At 47.0% G+C, this 17795-nt stretch overlaps 1 protein-coding gene and 1 long non-coding RNA gene across 2 annotated transcripts in view; one reads left to right on the top strand and one right to left on the bottom strand.

Moving 5' to 3' along the window:
• 3425401B19Rik (RIKEN cDNA 3425401B19 gene) overlaps positions 1-3196 on the bottom strand; it is a 48708-nt gene extending 45512 nt beyond the window's left edge. The window contains exon 1 of the mRNA XM_006518317.3: positions 3022-3196. The gene's annotated coding sequence lies outside the window, so the exon portion shown is untranslated. The remainder of the gene's footprint in view (positions 1-3021) is intronic.
• Positions 1-17795, top strand: part of Gm28651 — a 61444-nt gene that overhangs the window by 19244 nt on the left and 24405 nt on the right. Inside the window, exons 2-3 of the long non-coding RNA XR_874509.3 lie at positions 14405-14506; positions 15005-15100. This is a non-coding gene — a long non-coding RNA (predicted gene 28651). The remainder of the gene's footprint in view (positions 1-14404; positions 14507-15004; positions 15101-17795) is intronic.

A 17795-nucleotide genomic window follows, 5' to 3' on the forward strand; every position in this document is an offset into this window, starting at 1 on the left:
AGCAACAAGGGTTTACTCCCACACAGAGTTGGAGGCCAGAAGTCTGAAACTAAGCTGTCAGCAGGGCCATGCTCCTCATGAAGGCTCTGAGGCAGGAAGCATCCAGATTCATACCACTTGGATGCATATCTGCATGCAGCTTCTATCTGGAATTTCCCTCCTTTGTGTGTCTTTCATAAGGTCATTATCATTGGATTACTGTCTACTACACACACATCCCCGACAATTATGTTGCTCTTTTCAAGTGCCCTGATGCAAGAACACCTGGACATAGCCTTTCCCACATAAGTGCCCACCCAGGATCCAGGTGAAAAATTGGGGTTTATCTTTTAGCCATAGTTTGGCCCACGTCAACCAGAAAAGTGAGCCTTTTGATCAAGTTCAAAAGGATGTAGGTGATGAAGCCCAACCCAACTGGCGTCTAGGTATCTAATTTGTCCAAAAATCTTACATGCTAATATGCATCATTGGTTCATGACTGGCTTTGATGCACCATTGGAGGGCATTGGCTCCTTCGTGCCTTTTCTTTCAAGTCTGGTCACCTTGGAGGCTGGTCCTGAAGTCTTCACACTCTTCCTGCAGAATCAGTTCTAATGGGATGCTCTGATTCCTGCTGTCCCTGTCTATCATCCACCCTCGGGGATGTCATATACGCAGACCACCACCTCCCCTAGTCTTGTCCTGCCTGCTTCAGGCTTCTCTTTGCTAGAGAAGATTCCTGAGCTCCTAGGGAGGGCTACCTGCCTCCTTACCCACCATGCTCCATAGAATGCTACCCTCATAGTTCCTACAGTACATGGTCTCCCACTGTGACCAGAGCTTCTGAGAGGTACAGCGTGTCAGAGAGATGGTGGTGGCTCTGTGTATCCTGAGAGCTCCATGTCTTACAGGGACTGTGCTCTGCCCACTGCTCTGCCGGTCTGAAGAGCTCAGGATAGTGCTGCCTTTCCTGAAGGTGCATGTGGGAAGTTGAGGCTGGCTCCGGCAGCCACAGTTCTGACTGTAAGAGCTGAGGATTCCCCTGACAGTTCCCAGTTATTCCCAGCTCACTGCGGTTCGTGGCTGTGTGTGTTTGCATCACAGTCCAGGTTCCAATCCTGCAATGTTGGTGTCAGCGTCAGGAATACAGAGGCCAGGTGGGTGACAGTGAGACTTGACTCCAAGCTTTGTCTCCTTGGCATCCGCACTGCAAGACCCTTACTCAGTGCCTGACGAGCAAGTGTGATGGTGGCAGACAGGCAGGGGCATTCACCCTGAACAGCATTGGCTGTGAGGAAGAGAGGCTTGCAGACATGGAGTTTCAGTTTGTCAGAGTCGGTGATAGGCTGGAGCAAGTCCTAAGAATTTGCCTTTCTGTGGGGTCTTCTCACTGTTAGTCCAGAGAGTGGGATGTATAGGCAGGGCTCAGACTGGATAGACTGGGTAGTCTTCCTTTCTGCCCAGTGCCATGTTTATTCCAAGGCCTCCTTAGTGACAAGATTCTGTGAGCCTCCGTGGGATGTCTTATCCCAGGATGAGTAGCACCCAGGCAACATTTCAAGGTTAACTTGAGCGGCACACCCTTCACTACGTCTTCCTTACCTTGCACGGATCCTAGACACACACTTGGGTGCTGGGCGCAACAGTTGAAGACGGAGCCACCCACACAGGCTTCCTTTCTCAGCCTCTCTTAGTGTGCATAGGCTATCCCAATCCCACTCAGCCTCTCCCAATATGCAAAGGTTACCCTATTCAGTCCCACACACTGCATGTGGGGTATCACACTGAACCCCTCCCATAGCCTGAGTAGAATGGGGGGTTGGGTGTAGAGGAGCATATGGATACACGGTGTGTGTGTGTGTGTGTGTGTGTGTGTGTGTGTGTGAGAGAGAGAGAGAGAGAGAGAGAGAGAGAGAGAGAGAGAGAGAGAGATTACTCTCCAGTCAGTATAGAGCATCCAAGCTTGCACATCTGGATGGCAGAGGATCTCTCTTCTGCTTTCATCTCTGATTGCTGTGCATGTGTGCCCTGTGTGTTAGTGTGTGTGCACTGTATTAATGTGTGAGAGGGTCTGCCTTGGCATGTGAGTCTGTGCACATGTCTATGCTTTGTGTGTACCTTGGGAAGGTACCTGTTACTGGCTCAGTATTGAATGGGTGTGTGCTGACATGATAGCTCTTGGTCCTGTTTATGAAAATGCAAGTGGCTAGAAGCAGCACCCTGTATCTCCCTGTGACAGTCCTTTCTATAGGTGACCTCTGCCTTATACACACTTGGTGTCTACTTCAGCAGGAGCTTCTACAGGGGACCTTGTGGTTACTGGTAGATGAAAGTACGATTTTTTTTTTTCACATCCAGAATTCAGGTCTTTTGCCTGTGACCAGCTATGGTGGGTCCAGAGTCATGAGGGGGAGTCTGAGTTGCCCCTACTAACCTCTTCCACCTACGGAGTCACGCCAGGCATTGCTAAGGACTCAGTGGGGTGGATCTCACCAGCCCACTTTCTCAGCAAGAAAGATTAAACAGAAGACATATTGTCCAAAGATATCCTCTAATGACATTAGAGTTTTGCTTACACCTCCAGTCCCCTCTAATGCCCCCATGAGCTCAGTGAAGCAGGCCTGTTAGCCACACGGTGCAGACTAGACTCAGAGAGATTAGTGACTTGCTGTGGGAAACACAGCCAAGAAGTGGATCGAGTAAGAACTGGGGATTCATTGACTAAGCCCACCATCCTTGGATCTGAGGAGGTAAGTCCATACCAAAATTCTTCGGCTATAGAGAGAAGTGCTTCCAGGATAGAAGGTTCTGGTTGAAAGCCAATCCAGACGCTGAGCTGACCAGAGGCTGCTGGTGTTGTGGAGGAAAGCTGCAGCTGGCTCTCAGGAACCCTGGAGCCTCAGAGCAGAGCATCTCCCCACCCATATCTGCTCAGTGCTAGGCAGAGCCGCCTGGCACCAGGTCCTTCGTGCAGTGACCCCAGACTGAACATCACTCCTCTCATTAAATCCCTCCACCCTAAGGACACAGTGGTTCACTTACCCTGATGGTGATCCCCTCAAAACGGCGGAAGAAGGGCAGGCACAAGGGTCCACAGACTGGGCCCAGAGGGGCACCCTCCAGGGCACTCTTGCTTCCTCCCCTGGAGAAGCAATGAGACAGCAGGAAAGAATCTGCTCACGCCCAGTCCAGTGGAGCCTGCCTTTCGCCCAACACCACATATGACTTGGAAGCTGGCTGGGCATTCTTGTTCAGAAAGGGACCATGGCCCAGCACTCTGAGAGGTACAGAGTACCCTGACTCCGCCCCTGCCTTCCTCTTGGTGTTGGCTCTTCCCTGCATAGTCCCCCTGTCTCCTGGGGCCAGGCCTCTGACCTTGGTGAAGCCCTCTCTTGACCCTGTGCCCTCCCTCTGGCTCTATTTGTTTATAAATAGACCCATTTCTCATCTTCCCCTGCCCTGGGCTCCACACCCTGGCAGATGTAACCTCAGGATTCCCTTCCCCGCCAAGAACAGACAGAGCGGGCCCAGCCAGCCTTGTAGGTCCTCCTGCAAATAGCAGCTCACTCGGTCAGATGCTGCCAGCCACGTGTGATAACCATGCAGTGGCTGCCGTAAATGACCACACGCAGTCAGCTCAGAGGTTGTATTTCCTTACATTACGGAGAGTGGTAGCTGGGAATCAAGCAAGTTCGCATGACTCCATGCAAGGACTCCTCTTTACCTCTCCCAGAGCTGGTGGTCCCACTGCCCCCTCAGTCTCCAGCTCTCTGGAAAGGTGCCACTTCTTCTCTGTCTCCCTCAGATGCCCCCACACTTCTGCTTATGAAAGCACACATACCACTGGGGTTAGGGCCGGTCTCAGTAATGCAATCGCACCTGCAGGGACTCTTTCTCCAAGTAAGGTCATAGTCCATGAGTCTGGGCCCGAGGCTATGGACACTTTTTTTGTTTGTTTGTTTGCTTTTGAGGAGGTGGGGGTCACCATTCAATTCACAGCAGTGGGTCAGAAATGAAATTTATTGCGATGATCACTGACAGGTAAGTCAAACCAGGATGGTTGAAAAAAACAGCACAAGACATAGATCCATCCTGAGAGTGCAGGGTGCCTCCGTCCTGTTGTCTCCTCTGTCCTGGTGTCTGGGGTGTCTCAGCCTGCCTAGGCAGTGCTGATTCTGAAGACAGCTCTTTAATGGTGACTAACACCATCTAATCCCAGGGCTAGGGAGGAGGCTGGGTGTCATCTTGGGCTGGACAGTGGTGGAGCTCCTGGGTCAGCTGCCCAGCTATCGGCTGGATTACTGAATGGTCAATAGATCCGGTTGAGCTAAGACAGCTGGAGTCAGCAGGCCACGCACGTGGAGACGCCTGCTGGTTACTCTGGCTCTCCTGATGATGTGGTATGATTTGTAGCTTGGCACCCTGCCACCGTGATGCTTACAGAGTTGATCAGCTGTCACTCTGCCCTGTTCTTTGCTGAGAGCAGGTGACCTGGGTATCCTCTTATGGTGCTTGCAGACTCTTCCCATCACTGTTGCCGTGGACACTTGGAAAGGCTCAGTTTCCTTCCCAGTTAAAGGAGGAGGAACAGACCCATCCAACAATAGTGTTTGGGGTCCCAGGCTGGATCCCTTAGAGCGGTGTGGCATGCAGTATATGCATGCAGGAGGCACTTAGAAAGTGGTTGCTCAGGTGGGGACAATGTCCTCTACTCATCACGTTGGCTGGCACCCTCTTACTTACGCCCTCATTTTCTCCTCCTCCTTTAAGTTGTATGTGTTGGCTTTTCCCCACTGGTGGCCGTACCCAGTCCCTGTAGCAGCTGGGAACCCTGGGTCTGCCACCTCCCTGGCCTGAATGTGATTTTACACTCCTGTTGGGCCCTCTGATTTAGCCCTGCCCTAGGAGCCTGAGCCTCCCTGATCGTCTTTCAAGTCATGCACCCCAGACCATAGTCTTCAGGTGCTCTCTCCTTTGCCCCTGCCCCTCCCTCTTCTTCCCTCCCATCCCCCTCCATCTCCTGTCTTCCTCTGTCTGATGCAGACTGTGGATTTTTGCCTTCTCTGATGTACATTGTACTCATTTCTAAGACTTGACTGGTTACCCAGAATCACATTGCTGAGGGTCTGGATGGCCGGATACTACTCTAGGTTCTGAGATCTTTCCTCCCCACTAAACAGAGCTCCAGCCTGCTCTCCTACTGGATAACAAAGGTGATGACAGAGGGCATAAGTATTTAGGTTGCACTTCCTATGTGACCTTGGGTAAACTGACTTGATACCTCTCTGGGTCTTCTTTTTCCTGTGCTTTGTACTTCCTACTTACTTAGGTGGCTGTGCATTAATCCACGCAAAAGAGTTCTAAGGTGGTACAACGGTGTTAATCTGTCATGGAGTTTGTAGGTTCCAGAATAAACAGTTGCGATACTATTCGATAAGGAAAATATGGGGTGCACCGAAACGGCAGTGGGATCACTTTATTGTCTAGGGGTCCTGGGTATGATGCCCATTTCCTCAGAGGCCATGAGTTGCATGAGGATGAGGATGTGTCAGTCATGGATATCTTTCAAGGTCTAGCACCATGTGGGTTCCTGGAACTCTGCAAAGGCCTGCAGAATGAAGGAATGGAAGGATAGATGGATGGGCAGATGGATAAATGGATGGGGAACACTGAAAATGACTGCTGAATGAAGGAATGGGTAAATGAATCATAGAAAGAATAGATGGACAGATGGATGAATGGTTGGGTGGATGGATGGAGGGGCAGATGGATGGAAGGGTGGATGGGTGGATAGGTGGATGGGTGGTGGATGGGTGGATAGATGGGTAGATGGATGATGAGGGGTAGATGGATGGAAGGGTAGATGGGTGGATGGGGAACTCTGTAAGAGCCCGGTGAATGAAGGGATATATAAGTGAACAGATGGATAAGTGGGTGGATAGATGGAAGCAAGTGGTGATCAAACCTAAGAATGGGCAGATGGAGGACTAGACAGGTGAATGGGTGGATGGAAGGCTGGATGGACTAGTGGCCATTGGGCTTTATTCAGGCACTTGGTGTTACTCATGAAATGTGATAGAAGGTTCCTGTTCTGTTTCATGCCCCTGGGCTAGTGGTATTTATTTATTTATTTATTTATTTATTTATTTATTTATTTATTTATTGTCTTTTTAAAAGTTTGTTAGCACTTATGTTTTTCTGCATGATGTTTTACCTTACTCAACAGGGTATATGATGTTTCTAGAGGTTTCTAATGAAATTTTTTCTAATTAAAGAAACTAATATGAATTTCCAGTCTGTTGGATCAGGAAGGCCATGGCCTTACTAAATCTCCTATTCTTGTGAGCGATACCTCTGCCTCTAGAGTGATTACCAGTAGCTTAAACTACCTTCAGGGTAGTTCAAACTCTCACTTACAAAGCCAGCTATCATGGCAGAGACTTGTCTTACTCTCAAAGCAAAAATGTCACCTGCTTTCTCAAGATCTTACTCCTTATATGGGTTACAGGGTCCCTGGATGTCAGGTGCCAACCCGCCCAATGCCAGTCATTTGAGACAAGTGGCGCTCCAGGGTGGGCCAGCTTGTTCAGAGACCTTGGATAGAAAGCTAGTCATACCCTGCCTTCCAGAGCAGTGTTCGAGTAAGTTTCTTGATTCTGTTACTTCACCTGCCTTGCACCTGAGGGTTTGACCTTGACTTGGATCCTGGAAGATCACTTGCCATCCAGATTTGATGGCTCTGACCACTCACTTGGATTATATATTCACCGTGGTCAGACTCAGAGCCTAGACCCCACCTTCCCACCATACCTGCTCCATCATTATCTCCTCATGTTGGTACCAGTAGCTCCAAGGAGACCAATTCTACCACAAGGCAGCAGGGAACATGACAACCTTAGCACTTGTTAAGACTTTCGAGTTATCTCATCTTGGGTACCTTCATCAAAGCTTAAGCTAAAGGCTTGAGACAGGTAGTGCATTTGGGACAAAGTCCAGGGAGGTTGTGTTTAAGATGAGAAGTGCACCGAGATACAGTGAAAGTCGGTTCAAGGTTGCAGTTGGGGGTTTTCTGTAGCTAATATGTAGGAATACTATGCTATCTGGCACAAATATCCTAGTAGCTTTTTGAACTAGCATAAAACCCCCTGGGGTTTGCTTAGATAGAGTTCATTCATCATTTGAATCCCATCCTTCCATAGATCAAGGGTGATCCTAGATATAAATAAATACCCATGTACTTTGGGACTTTGTGGTATGGGTGTTCACTGGGGCCCCATAGTTGTGTCCAGGTGCCCTGGAACCAGAAGAAAGTCTCAGATAGGAAGTGAAAGGCACCTAGAGGGTGCCCAACAGGAGGACTCACAGTCCCTGAAGCAAGAGGAACTTAACTGTCACATACACACGAGTTGTCAGTGGCACTTAAAAAGGTGTTTTGGGACATGGACTTAGATGAATCCAAGAAATGGATGTGGCAGGTGTCAAGCTTGTGCCCTCGTCAGCAGAGCTCTGCAGTGCCTCTCCACCTTCACTCCTCTTTGGGATTGGTCAGTTTCCATATTATTCACACTCTTCCCAAGCCTCTAACCAGGCTGCCTTGTCCAGGGTTCTGTGTGAAGATGTTTTTATACAACTATCCATGGAAGACAGTTTGTAAAGAAGTTTCAAGCAGCCACACCACTTCCTGTATGACCTCTGGCAGCATGCGAGGGACCTGATCCTCTCTGTCACGCATTGTCTTGGTCTTATAGATAGTGTTCAGTGTCTTCCTTGGCAGATGCCCCGTGATTCTGAAATCATATATGACCTTGCTTGCAGCTGTATGGATGCACTTTTCTTGGTAAAAGAGTTGTGTTCACCTCTGTCCATCTTTGACTAAGTTACTTGCTTCCTTTCGAGTGTAGAAATTTCTTTAATTGCTTTTAAGGTTTTTTTTTTTTTTTTTTTTTTTACACATCTGGATGCTTTCTGTAGGCCCCTTTATTCTTTTAAGGCTCTGTATGGACAGATTTTATTTTGATAATTGCTTGTGCTTATCTTTTTTCTTCTACTTATGGATGGTGCTTTGGGGATCAAGTCAAACATCGTCTGTCTAGCTTTAGATGAGGGTGATTTAGTCCCGATCTAAGGATGTTTATGGCTTTGGTTCATTATGTAAGTCTCTAATCAGCTTTGGCTTATTTTTTCAAGATGTCAGGTAGGTTTCTCTTTCCTTGGATGTTGGTGGCTAAGAGCAATGGCTACTCTTCCAGATAACCTAGGTTCAAGTCCCAGCATCCACATGGAGACTCACGATTATTGGTAACTCCAGTTCCAGAGAATCAAACACCCTCTTCTGGCCTCCACAAGCACCAGACATGCACCACATACATGCACGCATAGACATATATGTGAGCAAAAAAGCCACACACAGAAAATAGATAAATAATAGTTTAATAATTTTATTATCAAATAATAATTGAATAAAGTAGGTCTGGTACATTACATGGTATTTTATTTACAAATATTTTATAACATTTTGTACATAGGTCCCTTAATCCTCTTACATTTTGTGGTCTGTTTTGGGGAGCTTGCCAGGAGCTATAGGGCCACTTCTAGGATCTGCGAAATGAGATAATCAGTTCTTATGGTGGTTTCTGGAGCCAGGCTACCCCTTCTAGTGGGCTTCAGAGGTTACAGAGAAGGGTCACGTATAAGGAATAGCCTTCTGGCCACAGTGAGTCCATGCTCCTCTGAGGATGAGGATGTAGAGACCCTGGGCTGGAGACTTGTCTCTGTTGTAGCCCCTGCCCAGATAATTTGTCATGGAAGCTTCTTAAATATGGAAGCCATGCCAATGGTCTCTGTGTCAATGGTTGTGATACGAGCTGTGTCCCAAGCTGTGGGCAAAAACATTTTCGACTGCTAGGAGAGTGGGAGAAGCTTTGTCATTGCTAGCATGGACTCTGGAAAGGTCTGCTCTACACCCTAGTGTGAGATTCTGTGACCACCCCCTTTCCATGCCCTCTTATGTGTGGCCAATTTGCTTTCCTTGCTCTGATACCCTTTCAGTCACTGTCTGGGACCTACTTCTGTTGATTCCACCTCTGGAATTGTACTGTCACCGTGAGCTTCTTACTGCTGATCCCACAGCATGGCTGCTGTGTGCTGATGTCAGCCATGCCAGACCAGAGTGCTCTAAGCTCTTTAGTCTTTGAGGTTGCTGGTCTTTCACTGGAAAGGCCCAGTGGGGGTTGCTATGGTTTGAGTATGGCTTCTGTGCTGGATACTTGGTCCTCAGGATGGTAGTGTTGAAAAGTGGTGAAGTACCTTAAGAGGTGGGTCTGGTGGGCGATCACTAGGCCATAGGATACCAGCCTCAGAAAGATCCGTTCTAGTTTCAAGAGCCAGCTCTCATTAGAGTTCATTGTTACTAGTGAGGTCACCTGCATTCTTTGCCTTGTTCTGGATACTGTTGCTTCTCTTCCTATTTTCTGCCATGCTACAACACCCAGAGGGGCTCTCACCACCGTTCAAACATGGAGACACTATCCTGGACTTTCAGTTTCTAAAATGTGAATAAACTCCTTTGCTTTACAAAATACTCAGCCTCAGGCATTGTGTTTCAGCAACAGCAAATGGACTAATTCTGGGACTAATTCAGCTCCTGCCATATGTCTGGAAGGATCCCACACTGAACACTGGGTAAATTCCCATAGAAGTCCAGGTCACTTTCCAGCAAGGCCAGGCTGACAAGTTTCAGGGGGGGTCCACAGTTTCATATCAGTTTGCTGCTGCTTTTCTCCCTCAGAGAAAAATAAGGAGCCAGAGGAACCCACCTAGAACTCCTCACTGCTCTGCCATCGAGCCCAGACATGTTCAACACAAGCTGACCTGAGCTGGAGACAAAGTTTAATCATTTTTCATCGCCACTAATGAAAGAAGCACTGCCTTTGGCTGGGTGGTTCAAACTGCCCAAGAAATGAATTTCAAGTCCCAGGTGAAAACTCTAGACCTGGAAGGTCTTGGATCAACTAATGGCACACCTTGTGCACATTTTAAGCCTCCCAATAATGTCCATGCATGTGGCCTAATGGTACCGTAGAGATTTCAGAGTTGGTACATATATTAGTCACTGTAATTAAAATCCTGGAGTTATATTATATGTTATTTGTATGGCAGTTTGTGATGTGTTTAATGCTCCCAGCTTCAGAATTATTAAAGCTACTGTCCCTGGGCTGGCCAAGGGATAAGCAAAGTAAGAGTGTGATCTTATTCCCCCTCGATGGGGCAAGCCGAGAGGAGGAGGCGCCTGGGATTCTCTTATAAAGAGACCAAATGCCAAATAAAGGAATTCCAGCTGTGCACCAGCAAAGTTGAAATGGTTTGTTGGGATCATTAATATTGCAATGAAAACTAATTAAAGCTGGAGCTGGAAGGAGTTCATTAGTGGTTTGGAGCGAAGGGTTCTCCTGCAAAGTCTGCGAGAGCTCGGTGTAACTTGGAACATTGTCAGCCGGGCCTGGGGATCACAAGGCTCCCCACATTTGCACCAGTGACAGACACTGGTAGACAGGAGCCTGGAGGTTCTTTGAGGGCTGAGGCTCTCTTACTGTTTCTTCCCAGAGAGTCCTAGACTTCTGTCGGGAGTGGGCACTCCTTGCAGGCTGCTGAGAATACACTTTGTGGCTGGGGAAGGCTGGGGGCCAGCAGGCTCCTTTCCAAGCAATGAGACTCATTCCATAGCACTTGCAGTGGAGGTGACCCATCGCTTTGCCTGTGTCCTTTTCACTGACATACTGCCATGCACTTAGTCTCGTTCGGTGACTCAGTGGTCCTGAGAACACACAAAGTTGGGATGGAGTAGTGGTAGTTGGTATAGGGGAGGAGTTGGAGAGGGAATAAGGAGTAGATGTGATCAAAACATATTATATGCATATATACAATCAATTTAAAATGTACTTCAAGGATCCTTCAGTTCTATGGAAAAGCGTACAAATGTTGTATTATGTCTCACTGACTTCAGATACTGACTTGGATTCAGAAGACAAGGAATGAAGGTTCTTGAAACCACGCCTCCACCCTGTGGCCAGATGAGGGCAAGGGGCAGGTGTGGACAGAGGGAAACATCAGCTAAGATCTTAATTGGGGGAGACTCAGCCAACACCCCTGAGAGCTGTGGTAGAGGGGACTGCAGAATGTCTTGGGTTGGGTGGGAGTGGCCAGTTGTTCATCCTTGGGCTTTCATCAGTCAGTGGATGGAGATGCCTTCAAAAGGGCTGCTTACTAATAGCATCCTAAATACTTGGTTATCAGCTTCTCCCTCAAAGGGGACTCTCAGTGGCACACTGTATTATCCCTTGATATTTTGGTCATCACAGTCTTGACTGTAACAAAGTGCTTGGATTTTTTTTTTTTTGTTCATTTGTTTTTGAGAGAAGTCATTGCTTTAGTTCTGGTCAGGGTTGAAAAAGCCAAGCAGGTCAGAGCCCTACTACCCACTTTGCTGCACCACTGACAGAACTCTAGCTGCTCTTGTATGCATGATAAATGACTATGGGAAATGAGCATTGCTTTCATGGTTGTAGAGTTGATCTGACAGTGACTAAATATGTCCAAGCACCTGGAATGGCCCCCAAACCACAGCCAAAGGATTTGGAAGTACTTGTTCTGGCCTCAGATGTGATGTGAAAGGTTGTAGAGAGGATTGACCTGCTGAGACCTCCCAGGGCTTCCAGAGAGGCTCTCACATCTCTGAGCCTATGTATATGACCTATGTAAGGCCTCTACCTATAGTCTTTCTTCTTATAGCTCCCATAGGCTCAGAGGGCAAACAACTCCAGGGCTGTGACAAAGAGGGCCACCCTAGAACAAATACCCAGAAAATGGAGGTGGAGATCATGAGGACCACTAGATATTGGCCTTGGGGGATGAGCTGGTACAAGGCTGTGCCTGATACCCTAGGGTTCTTTAAGTTCCTATGTGTTGGCCTAGCAGAGGCATTACCAGGTATGGCTTTGGTCTGTGTTCTACTGTCTAGGGCAAACCCAGCCCAGAGGTCCTTGGGTAAGTAACGCTGCAGTATCACGGCCAGGCTGGTGGGAAGCATTGTCATGGTGTTGGCAGTTGACTCTTTAGTATTGGTTTATAATCTATTTGTTAATGGTGATAGATGTTTGCTAATGGTTTTGGCATATTCTCACTTGACCCAGGGACATTCACTGAGGCTTGGAATGGGAAATAAGCAACACAGTTAGAGGTGGAAGGGTACCTCTGCCCTCACTCTCACCTTCATCTCTTTCTGTATGATGTGAGGAAGTACATCTGGGTGACAGCCATGCAGTCTGACCACAAGCCACATCCAGTCCATCCACGCCCACAGAAATCAGCAAAGTTGGTTTCTTTCAAGTCCCTCCTGAATCACCAACTCACGCAGTTGCAGTGGTAAGAGATTGTCACTAGTCTCAAGAGGAAAAACTAGACTTTCCATCAGGTTGACCATGCGCGGCCCTGAGTATGAAGACATCACAGATAAATAATGGCCTGCTGTTCACCCCAGGCTTTGGCTCTGGGTCTTCAGACACCTAAAGCTAGGCTCTCAGAACAGGTGCCCCGAGGCCTTTGATCACTCCCTGCGATGGAGGAAAGATAACTAGACAGAGTTCTTCTTGTTTTTGTTTTTCTTGTTCTTTTCTTCTTCCTCTTTCTTACCCTCTCCTGCTCTCCCTCCCCCCTTCCTTTTTCTTCTTTGACAGTTTCTCATTATGTAGTCTTGGCTAGCCTAGAACTCACTATGTAGATCAAGCTGGTATTGAATTCATAGAGACTCACCCTGTCCCCTAGTGCTGGGGTTAACGGCATGTGCTCCAATGGTTTGCTATGTGTATATCTCTCCTGGGAGATAGCAGAGGAAAAGAAAGGGCAGCTGTCACCTTCAACTTGTAGGTAACCCCTCTGTTCAGTGGTATGCTGTATGTGTGCCATGACCTATGGAAGGCTGGATACATTGCTTAAGTTTCTCTGCTCTAAGAAGCCTGTCTGAATGGTGGAAGAAAAGAGCTCCAGGCAGCTAAAAATGGAGGCAGGAATCCTCTCATCCTGAGGCAATCATCTCAGACATTCAAGTCAAATCCCATGTCCTAGGAGAAACAGCTTAATTTCTACCAGAATAGCACTCTAGGATTCTGATTCCTGAAGCCAAGGCTCGGGGACTCCCTCAGTGGAGCCCTTGCTCAGTTTGAGTATGGAGCACTCCTTGGGTGTTAAAAGCTTGGTCTCTAGCTTGGCACTGTCGAGGTGAGGACTCAAAAGATGTAGAACCCAGTGGGAGAATTTCTAGTCCTTGGAAGTATGAATACCACATTCTTATTGGAGGCTTGGAAACAGTGAATCTGCCCTTTCATGGAGATTTTATAATTTGATCCATCTTAGGTATTTGTTATAGTAATGGAAAGCTGAATGTGATAGTGTCTTAATTTACTTTCTAAAGACTATGATCAAAAACTTGGGGAGAAAAAGGCTGGCTTTTATGTTCCGGTCACAGCTCATGAAGGGGAACCAGGTAAGGAACTCAAGGTAGGAACCTGGAGGCAAGAACTGAAGCATTTGCATCTCGTGGCTTGTTCAGCCTGCTTTGGTGTAGAACCACCCACCCACAGTGGACTGTGCCCTCCCACATCAACCATCAATCAAGACAATGTTCCACCTACTTACGACCGTTTCTCAATTGAGGTTCCCTCTTCCCAGATAATCATGCCTTGTGTCAAGGTGACAAATACCTAAATAACACAGATGGTTAACACTCACTCGCTATTTGAAAAGACGTAGAATCACCCAGGAGACAAGCCTGTGGGCATGCCTGGAAGGATGTTTTCGGAGAAGTCTAGCTGAGGTGGGAGACACATCATGACTGTGGGTAGCTCCGGCTCCTAGGCTGGGATCCTGACCTGAATAAAAGGGAGAAAGAATGAAACAGAAGCTTCCATCTCCCTCTGTAGTTAACCTTGCTCATCATCCCATAAAAGCTTATAAAATGATAATTATTTAATTGCATATTTGATCTACACAGTATATTTTATGTATTGTATAATTATCACTATCGTAATGAACGGTGGCTAATTCTTCTGTAACAGAAGTCAGTAGCAGAAGGACTACATAAATATCTTTTCTATTTTACTTCAAGATTCTGTTGAGAGGCTGGGAGTGGAGCTCAGTAGGAGAGCACTGGCATTGTATGTATCAGCAGACATAGAGACACAGACACAGACACACACAGTGACACAGGCAGAGACGGATGAGGACACACACACAGAGACACACAGAGACACATAGACACACAGACACAGACAGACTCACACAGATAGACACACAACAGACATACAGACACAGATACACACACAGAAACACAAACATACATTGGACATCTCACCAACCTCTTCTCTTTGTTTAGGGAGGTTGACCTGGTGATGAAACATCACTGCTTTGGGGAGAAGCTCCTCATCCTGCCTCAGAGACTCTCGCTTAAGGAGAGGCCCAGCCCACTCTCTGGAGGGTAAGGATTCCGGTAAGAACGCTTCAAAGCATTGTCCTTTGATCTTCAGGAAAGCCGGCTGTCACAACTACAGTGTTAGAGTCTGTGTCATAGCAGTTGTCTCCCCAAACCTTTCCTCTTAATCTGTCCCATGTCCACTGCCCAATTACTACTGTCATACACGATACTTTTCGGAAAGTGAAGGATTTCTCTGCAGTATATCTTGTCATTGTATTGGATCTCAATTTTCTATACACTGAAAACAAAATAACAAAAACCCAAACCTTTGTCCAAAGGACTGAGTCAATGTGGACTTTATCAAGCTGGTCAAAGGTGGAGGGTTTTATTTGGAGCATGGCAACACTGGGCTGTCTATGGCCAGGTTCCCATCTTCTGGGGCTGTGCTCACATTTTTAAAGCTTAGATGTGAAGAAATGGAATTATTAAGTAGAGAGACATGTTTTGAGGCTCCCAAATTTGTGCACTCATTAGAAGTGTTTGTTTGCTGGTTTGTTTTAGAAAGAGTCTCACTATGTGTCCCTGGCAGACCTAGAAAGCTCTGTGGCCCTGAACACAAGGAGATCCACCTGAGTGCCAAGTGCTGAGTGCTGAGTGGTAAGTGCCGAGTGCTGAGTACGTGCGCCACTACACCCGACCAGAGCCTGTGTTACTGAATTGTCATACTCAACCTTAAAACCAAGAAGAAAGGAAACTCCATTCCATTGCCACCGCAGTGCAGATGGAACAGCCAAAATTTGCAATCTACTCACCGTGCACTGGGCCTTCAGGTCCGGTCTGTGCTTCTACTAGTGTCTAGATTTTTGGTTGGTTCTTATCTGACTTGGGACAGTTCTTTAAATAATATGACAATTTACTTTTGTGTGTGCTAGCTGAAAATAATCTCTTTCCAGCATGTCCTAGCTGGACTTTCATTTTCTTTCTTTTTTCTTTGAGTGTTAGAGATAGAACCCAAGGCTGTCTGGGTAAAAACACCTGCTGTACCAGCGATCCATATCCTAGGACCCATGTTCTCACCTCTACTTGAAGTGAGGTATCTTTGATACTAGATGTACACAATCTTTATAGGTAACATGACTTAGTATGTTAGCATTTTCCCGTGTGCTGTTTCTGTTGTTGATTTTGCGAGCATGGCCACACCCCAGTTGCAGTAATTACTGACATGAGTTTATTTCTCCCATCCCCGAGGTTTCCTTCATAAATAAAAATACTATTTGTTGATTCACCCACTCCTTCCCCCTTGTGTGCGATGTTCCCTCTATCACTCTCTGAGTCTTACACGTCTTTGACATCCCTTCTGTGAACGCTTAGCCTGTTCTATTGATCTGTTTGCACATTCTCCTGCCAATGAAACACTTAATGGTTGGAACTTCACAGCACACTTTAGAATTTGGCAAGCCGACTCCCCCTGCTTTTGAAAACTGCTTCCAACCTTTCTCACTTGTTTATTTTTTTAAGTTTGGAATTATTTTATAAATACTTGTTTCATTAAACGATTCCACTGGTATTTGGTAGGGATTCTATTCACTGTGTAATTGGAGAGCAGTGAGCACTGGCTCACTCTTTTCATCTATTAGTGCCTATTAATGAGACTCTATGGCAACTTAGCAATATACTTGCAATGTCTCCTCTTCATATATTAAAATATTATTTTATAGATCCTGCTAACATTTGTCAGTTATTTGTGTTGCTGACACACATGTGCTATGCTGTTTTTTTTTTCTGCTTTCAATATTTAGTCTGAAACTAGTTATCATGAACAAGTCACTATTTCAGCAAATGGGAGGCTGAGGCAGGGGGATTGGGAGAGAGAGTTCATGGTCGGCTTGGGCAAGACTTGAAAGCAAAGCAACATCATCAACAACAAAACAAACCAACCAAACGAAAAAAAAAATCAAATGAACAAAAAGGAGAAATCTATTAGTCTAGTATGAGGCAGTCATTTTGATACTATGCTGGTTTTATGGCTCTGATTCACTACACAGCCCAAAGTCTCTGTCATTCACTCCCATGGTGCTGGTCACTAATGGTGCAGAATAAATGAAGCCATGAAGCCCCTGACACTGACCTCAAACAGATCCTTCCTCCCTTTAAACTGCTTGTCTTATGAATTTTGTCACAGCAACAAAAATTCTAATGGATGCGACTTTTAAATTATTATTGTTTGTATTTATGATAGTCTTGATTTGTATTATTTATTTATTTATTTTTATTTATTATATTTTCTTTAAATACATTTCAAATGCTATCACGAAAGTTCCCTATACCCTCCCTTTTCCCTGCACCCCTACCCACCGACTCCTGCTTCTTGGTCCTGGCATTCCCCTGTACTGGGGTATTGATTTGTATTCATTCTTCTTATTCTCAGCAATCTTATTGATTTATAATTTATTGACCAGTTTTGTTGAGTCTTGGTAGTTTATAATTCTGTCGACTGTAATGACATAATGCTTAGCTTGTCCCCAGGAAGCATCCTGTTTCTTTTCCCCAGACCATACTGTGCCAGCCTGGACCACATGCTTGTGCTGTTTCACCATGGTGGTAAAGACTTCCTTCCACTTCCTCTCCTTTTCTCTAACTGTCTCTCCCTCTCCCCCTCTCCCTCCCCCTCTCCCTCCCCCTCCCCCTCCCTCTCTGCCTCTCCCCCTCCCTCTCCCTCTCTGCCTCTCCCTTTCCCTCTCTGCCTCTCTCCCTCTGCCTCTCTCTCTCCCTCCCTGCCTCTCCCCCTCTGCCTCTCTCTCTCTCTCCCTCTCTCCCTCTCCCTCTCCCTCTCTTTCTCTCCCTTTCCTTCTCTGCCTCTCTGCCTCTCTGCCTCTCTGCCTCTCTGCTTCTCTCCCTCTCTGCCTCTCTCCCTCTCTCCCTCTCTGCCCCCCCTCTCTCCCTCCCTCCCTCCCTCCCTCCCTCTCTCCCTCTCTGCCTCCCTCCCTCCCTCTCTGCCTCCCTCCCTCCCTTCCTCCCTCTCTGCCTCCCTCCCTCCCTCCCTCCCTCCCTCCCTCCCTCCCTCCCTCCCTCTCTCACATGAGGACTGGGGTTTGTTGCCTGCACACATATACAAGCTGGCTGTGGTGGCACATGCTTGGATCCCAGCTCTGCAGAGATAGAGATAAGCAAGTCCTCAGAGCTTGTGAGTGTGGCTGTGTGGACATGTGTATACCTGCTCGTGGAGGCTGAAGGTCAACATCCAGTGTCTGACTTCATTTTTGTTCCTCTTTCATTTTGGAGACAGTCTCTCACTTAACCTGACATTCACCATTCTGGCTAGACTGGCTGGCCAACCAGCTGTAGGTATCCG

Source organism: Mus musculus, chromosome 14, assembly GCF_000001635.26.
Source record: "Mus musculus strain C57BL/6J chromosome 14, GRCm38.p6 C57BL/6J".
In the NCBI taxonomy this organism is placed as follows: domain Eukaryota; kingdom Metazoa; phylum Chordata; class Mammalia; order Rodentia; family Muridae; genus Mus; species Mus musculus.